Raw genomic sequence first — 7,370 nt, 5'->3', positions numbered from 1 at the left:
CGATGTCAGGGAATTCGCCTCGCTCGGAGCAAATGAATGCACGCGTGTTTACCTGGCAAGCATGTGTGTTGGTTGCGTGGAAATGGAAGTGAATGTTTGCATAAAGCTTTGGATTTCTCTGCACAGAGTGTGAATGTTTGTGCACGTGTTTGGATGTGTGTGTGTGTGTGTGTGTGTGTGTGTGTGTGTGTGTGTGTGTGTGTGTGTGTGTGTGTGTGTGTGTGTGTGTGTGTGTGTGTGTGTGTGTGTGTGTGTGTGTGTGCAGGACCAGGACATTGGGACTCTATAAAACAGGCTCTGGCCATTCGGGGGGTGATTATATGTTGGCTCCAAGTACTTTACAGAAGTGAGGTCATCTCTGTCCAGCATGTGTGTTATGTGTGTACGTGTGTGTGAGTGTTAGACTGTTCCCAAAACACGGTGCCAACATCAACAGCCTGACCTGGACTGGTCAAATAGTTGGCTTGTCACAGCTTTTTGCTTTTACCCTCCGTCTTTCCTTAATTCCTTTCCTTAATTCCTTTCTCCCTTTCCTTCCCAATTCTGCCGTCCATCCCTCCCTCCCCTCGTGCCCCACATGACCTCAAACTAGCTTCGGCGTCCCCACTTTGACCTCTCACCTTTGACCCTGTCTCCTGTTCCTGCTAGTCGTGTTTTCTACTTTATGATTTGGTCTTCTGTTTCTCTAATGACCCTTGGTTTGCTCAACCTGCTGGTTACAAAATAGTAAACTGTTAACGCAATCAACGTGGCCAGCTGACAGGTTTATAGTTAACCAGTTTAGTTGTTAAGTTTGAATAGTTAGTAGTTGGCTCCTACTCCCTCTCAAAGTTCTTCTGAGACGCAGGTTTGCCTCGTTTCTCCCCCTAATGTTTTTTTTTCTGTGCCAACCGACCCGACCGGAACTAAACGCCCTTTCCTGTATTAGCTGGAGTCACTTAGAAGTCATTGTTGCCTGGTTTGCAACTCTGAACCGTGAACTCTACCTACTGCTCGCTTCAGGACGAGCTGCCAAAAACCTGAGGCCCTGCAGGCTTTGTTCTCGGTCGTTGCCTTCAGACTGTAACCTCTGTTGAGGCTTTCCTTTAACTCTCCTTAATCTGCCCTCTATCACGCCGTCTCTCCAGCACTATCTAATCTGACCATCATCGGTAATGACCCGTAACGTTGTTCACGACCAGCCTCCGTGGAACCAAGAGGAAAAATGCAAAGTGATGGACTAACACAGGCTAGGAGATTTTCCGACACCATTTTTATCCTTCCCGATACCGATTCCGATTCCTGAATTTGAGAATCGGCCGATACCGAGTACACACCGATACATCATCTCGCATTGTAACTACTAACAGCACTTGTTCTTATTGAAGGGTTCTCTGACGATGACAGCAATGTATAGCGGGTTCACTTACTGTCTACAAATGTTATGTTTAAGGCAGCAATCGGGGGAATTTCAGATTCTGGTATCGATCCTGCTATCTCGAGGCCAGTTTATTGTAAGGTTTGCAGACAATACCAAATGGCGCTGGTGCTCCCTCTTGCCATGCAGCAGATCTCTCGAGCGTGTGCGGAGATTGGCTGGTTTAACCTGTGCACATTGATTACTCAATGTACAACCAATGTGTAGCTGCTTGGACCAGCCATCACTCACACACGCTGGGGAAACCTCAATGCAGTATTGTTATTGCTGCATTCAATCTCCCGATGAGGTAGCATTAGAAAACCTCTTCTATCAAGCTGGATTCCCCGAAGATTCGACAAGGTTTCCCCCCCAAATAACCAACATTGCTGCAGGGTGAACGAGGTCTATTATTGTTACTCCTAAAAGGACCGGTCTAGGGGAATGCCGAGCCGGGTCTGAGAGCTTCGTCGGTTTTATCGGAGACGTCGGAGCTGGGAAAACCCAGCGCTGTGGCCTCCCTGTCTTTCCGCGTTAACGTACCAGGAAACCGTGTTTTCGTTTGCCCAAGTGAACCCTGTCTGGATGTTTAACCGCTAAACGTGACGTTAAACAGTCCCGCGCAGGTCTTCGGCAGAGTAAATGTTTCCTTTGTCGCTCTCTAAGTGTTGTGGACGTTTTCCGTTGGTTCGGTGCGCTGCGTCCTTCGAGCAGCGTGGCGCGGCCGTGAGGTCCTCACAGGGCTGCTTTTCCTTCTGCGTCGGTACCGAGCTGAAGCCCTTTACTGGCCCGCTCCCCCCCCCCCCCAGCCCCAAACCACCAGGTCTTAGGTTTCCATGGTTATCCCTCACTCCGACGCATACACCAGGGAGCCTCTGTGTGCGTGTGTGTGTGTGTGTGTGTGTGTGTGTGTGTGTGTGTGTGTGTGTGTGTGCGTGTGTGTGTGTGTGTGTGTAAGAGAATGTGTATGAACCTGGTTGTTTGTGTGTGTGTGTGTGTGTGTGTGTGTTTGTGCATGTGTGGTTGTGTGTGTGTGGATATTATTATACACCGGTTTTGGCATCTTTGTCTCTATGTGTCACTATATTTGAGTGGTGTGTCTATACATACAAATAACCTGGCATTCATATCTCGGTTGGTCAGTGTGTGTGTGTGTGTGTGTGTGCGTGCGTGTATGTGTTTGCCAGTGTTTGTATGTTTCTCTTGGCTTTGCTCCCATGGTAACTGTGATCTGGGGCGTCTTTGACATGTCACAGTTTCCCCACTTAGGCACAAAACACTGAAAACACACGCTGGGAAAAACTACAACAAGGACCAGCCAAGTGTGTATCAACCTGTGTGTGTGTGTGTGTATGTTTATGTGTATGAACCTGGTTGTGTGTGTGTGTGTGTGTGTGTGTGTGTGTGTGTGTGTGTGTGTGTGTGTGTGTGTGTGTGTGTGTGTGTGTGTGTGTGTGTGTGGGTATGAACCTGGTTGTGTGAGTGTGTGTGTGTGTGTGTGTGTGTGTGCGTGAACCTGTTTTTGTGTGTGTGTTTGTGTGTGTGTGTGTGTGTGTGTGTGTGTGTGTGTGTGTGTGTGTGTGTGTGTGTGTGTGTGTGTGTGTGTGTGTGTGTGTGTGTGTGTGTGTGTGTGTGTGTAGGTGTGTAGGTGTGAACCTATCTGTGTGTCTGTGTGTATTGTGCATGAACCTGGTTGTGTTTGTGTGAACTAGAGTGGGTGGGTTTGCCCTTGTTAGTTGCATTAGCAGTTCTGTCAAGGCGAATATACGTGCATGAAGTGTGTATGTTTATGCTAACTATATACATGTATGAAGTGTGTGTTTATGGTAACCATAGACATGTACAAAGTGCGTGTGTGAAGCCAAGGTAACTATATACATGTATGAAGGGTGTGTGTGTAAGGTAACCATATCCATGTATGAAGTGTGTGTAAGGTAACTGAAGCCCCCGTCGGATGACCTGTGTGTTGTCTATGAGGGCGGTTGCCACTCTGATCTAGGTCTGTCTTCTCTGCAGCGTCTGACAGCCAGGGCTGTCCTGTTGGCATAGCAACCTGAACCTGGCCCCACGTCCCCTGAGAGCCAGGCCTCGGGTTCCTGAGCAGCTGGGAACACAACCCTGGGGAGAGGGACGGGGTGGTGGGTTTGAGGGGGTTCTACTCCCCGCTGAAGGGTCTGGCTCTGGTTCGCCTATCTGCATGGATCCTAGATCCTGAGCTCCTTACGGTTCCTTATTGACATGTCCCCTAGTATCAGCGAGAATCTGAACGATCAATACTTTATTTGAGGCGTTACAGTAACTGTGTTCACTGCGAGTTGCATTGAATAATAGTGTCTGCTAAATAACCAACTGGAGCTTTATTTACTATTAAGTCTCCTTAGACTTGCAGTGAACAGGGCCATTAAAAAGCAGAACGGGGTTATGGCATCTTGCTCAAGGAGGCCCACAGGGTTATTAGGGGAATCGAACCCAGAACCTCTCCGATGGGAGCAAGAAGAACCCCTTCTTCGCACAATCCTGCCCGCAGTGGTGGAGAACAGACAACCGAACAGGAGGGAGAGAACCCCTGATGGAGCACAGGTGGAGCAGCCGGCACAACGCCACGACCGGCTACAGAACGCACAGAACCAGGACACGGGTTCAGTAGAACCCCTGACGGGCCGAGAACCCCTGACGGAGGTCAGGTGGTGTAGCCCGTACCGCCGCTAGTTACAGAACGGGAAGCAGTACGGCAGCAGAGCCAGGAGAACAACAGAACCATCAGAACCAGGACCCCAGCAGAACCAGGACCCCAGCAGAACCAGGACTCCAGCAGAACCAGGACCCCAGCAGAACCAGGAGACCAACAGAACCAGGAGACCAACAGAACCAGGAGACCAACAGAACCATCAGAACCAGGACCCCAGCAGAACCAGGACTCCAGCAGAACCAGGACTCCAGCAGAACCAGGACTCCAGCAGAACCAGGACTCCAGCAGAACCAGGACCCCAGCAGAACCAGGAGACCAAAAGAACCATCAGAACCAGGACCCCATCAGAACCAGGACCCCATCAGAACCAGGACCCCAGCAGAACCAGGACCCCAGCAGAACCAGGACCCCAGCAGAACCAGGACCCCAGCAGAACCAGGAGACCAACAGAACCAGGAGACCAACAAGAACCAGGAGACCAACAGAACCTATCAGAACCAGACCCAGCAGAACCAGGACCCCAGCAGAACCAGGACCCCAGCAGAACCAGGAGACCAACAGAACCATCAGAACCAGGACCCCAACAGAACCAGGACTCCAGCAGAACCAGGACCCCAGCAGAACCAGGACTCCAGCAGAACCAGGACCCCAGCAGAACCAGGAGACCAACAGAACCATCAGAACCAGGACCCCAGCAGAACCAGGACTCCAGCAGAACCAGGACTCCAGCAGAACCAGGACTCCAGCAGAACCAGGACTCCAGCAGAACCAGAGCCCCAGCAGAACCCTGAGGCCGTGCAGGGGGTGCGGGCAGCAGCACTGCTGGCTACAGAACGCGCCGACCCGGACCCCGGGCGTTCCACACGGGCCTGAACTCTGGCGCTCCCCACGGCCGAGGGATTACTGGCAGCCCCACGGCGGGAGCATAAACACACTCACACATAGACCAGGCGCACCGCGCACACGCCACGCGCACACATTTAATGCAAAGTCTTTAACAAGTTGTAAATCACACGGCAATAATTATGCCCCTTGGCGTGCATGTGAAGAGTCGTCGTACGTGTGCACACACACACACACACACATGCGCCATTAATAAAGGATTGACTAACATAACATCGTATCGCCAGGGCCGCTGCTGGGGAGCCTGGAGCTCTTTGTGTTTCCACCTTCAGGAGGAAGCTTTCCTTTAAGCCCCCCGTAGAGAGAGAGAGAGAGAGAGAGAGAGAGAGAGAGAGAGAGAGAGAGAGAGAGAGAGAGAGAGAGAGAGAGAGAGAGAGAGAGAGAGAGAGAGAGAGAACACAGACAAAACACAAGTCCAGCCAAGTCCTGACGGCCCTGCCTGGCACACGCAGGAGGGTTTAAGTTTTAATGAACAGAAACTGTGATTCCTGCATACGCACACATACACCAACACACACACAAACACACACACATATTCACACGTGTTCTCAACCATGCATACGCCCATACAAACACATACAACAAACGCAACACACCGTACACACACAAACACATACGTACACACCAACACACACACCAACATTCACACTCATACACACACACGCACATGAACACACACAGTCACACAGACACACACACATATACACACAACCTACTGGACACGTGACACATGTTTCTGCACGCACACACACAAAAGCACCTGTACACACATAAACACAACCACACAGAGAAAAACAGCTAACACTCTGAACTGTACACATAAAACACACACGCACACACACACACACACACACACATACACACACACACACACACACACACACACACACACACACACACACACACACACACACACACACACACACACACACACACACACAAACACACACAGGAAGCAGCTGCAGGCGTGAGCTCATGTGTTTGTTCAGCAGGTAGGAGCGGCGACGTCAGGAGGTGTTACTGGTCACACTGGGCAGTAGCGTTGGTTTGAGATGGAGGTGTTACTGGTCACACTGGGCAGCAGCGTTGGTGGGAGATGGAGGTGTTACTGGTCACACTGGGCAGCAGCGTTGGTGGGAGATGGAGGTGTTACTGGTCACACTGGGCAGCAGCGTTGGTGGGAGATGGAGGTGTTACTGGTCACACTGGGCAGCAGCGTTGGTGGGAGATGGAGGTGTTACTGGTCACACTGGGCAGCAGCGTTGGTGGGAGATGGAGGTGTTACTGGTCACACTGGGCAGTAGCGTTGGTTTGAGATGGAGGTGTTACTGGTCACACTGGGCAGTAGCGGCGGTGGGAGATGGAGGTGTTACTGGTCACACTGGGCAGCAGCGTTGGTGGGAGATGGAGGTGTTACTGGTCACACTGGGCAGTAGCGGCGGTGGGAGATGGAGGTGTTACTGGTCACTGGTCACACTGGGCAGTAGCGTTGGTGGGAGATGGAGGTGTTACTGGTCACACTGGGCAGTAGCGGCGGTGGGAGATGGAGGTGTTACTGGTCACACTGGGCAGTAGCGTTGGTGGGAGATGGAGGTGTTACTGGTCACACTGGGCAGTAGCGGCGGTGGGAGATGGAGGCTAACCTCCTGCTGATGTGTTGTCATGTGATGTTGTTCTAAGCCTTGGGAGGTCGGTCTGTCTGAGCAGAGCTGCTGTCCTCGATTACACTCTCCCCGTCTCTCGCCCCCCCCCTCCTCTCCCCGTCTCTCGCCCCTCCCCCCCTCCTCTCCCCGTCTCTCGCCCCCTCCCCCCCCTCCTCTCCCCGTCTCTCGCCCCCTCCCCCCCCTCCTCTCCCCGTCTCTCGCCCCCCCCCCCCCCCTCCTCTCCCCGTCTCTCGCCCCCCCCCCCCTCCTCTCCCCGTCTCTCGCCCCCCCCCCTCCTCTCCCCGTCTCTCGCCCCCTCCCCCCCTCCTCTCCCCGTCTCTCGCCCCCTCCCCCCTCCTCTCCCCGTCTCTCTCGCCCCCTCCCCCCCTCCTCTCCCCGTCTCTCGCCCCCTCCCCCCTCCTCTCCCCGTCTCTCGCCCCCTCCCCCCCCTCCTCTCCCCGTCTCTCGCCCCCTCCCCCCTCCTCTCCCTGTCTCTCGCACCCTCCCCCACTCCTCTCCCCGTATCTCTCCCGCCCTCCCGCCTCATGTCTCCCCTCTCCTCCCTTCTCTCCCTCCTCTTTTGTCTCCCCTCTCTCCAACTCTTCCCCCCTCCTTTCTCTTGTCTCCCCGCTCCTCCCCTCTCTTCCATTCTCCCCCTCATCCCTGAAGTCTCCTTTCCTTTTCCTCCTGTCCATCCTCTCCCTCTCTCCTCCTCTCTCCTCTCCCTCTCTCCTCCTCT

This window comes from Gadus chalcogrammus, chromosome 13 (assembly GCF_026213295.1).
Source record: "Gadus chalcogrammus isolate NIFS_2021 chromosome 13, NIFS_Gcha_1.0, whole genome shotgun sequence".
NCBI classification, from domain to species: domain Eukaryota; kingdom Metazoa; phylum Chordata; class Actinopteri; order Gadiformes; family Gadidae; genus Gadus; species Gadus chalcogrammus.
This window is presented reverse-complemented; position numbering follows the sequence as displayed.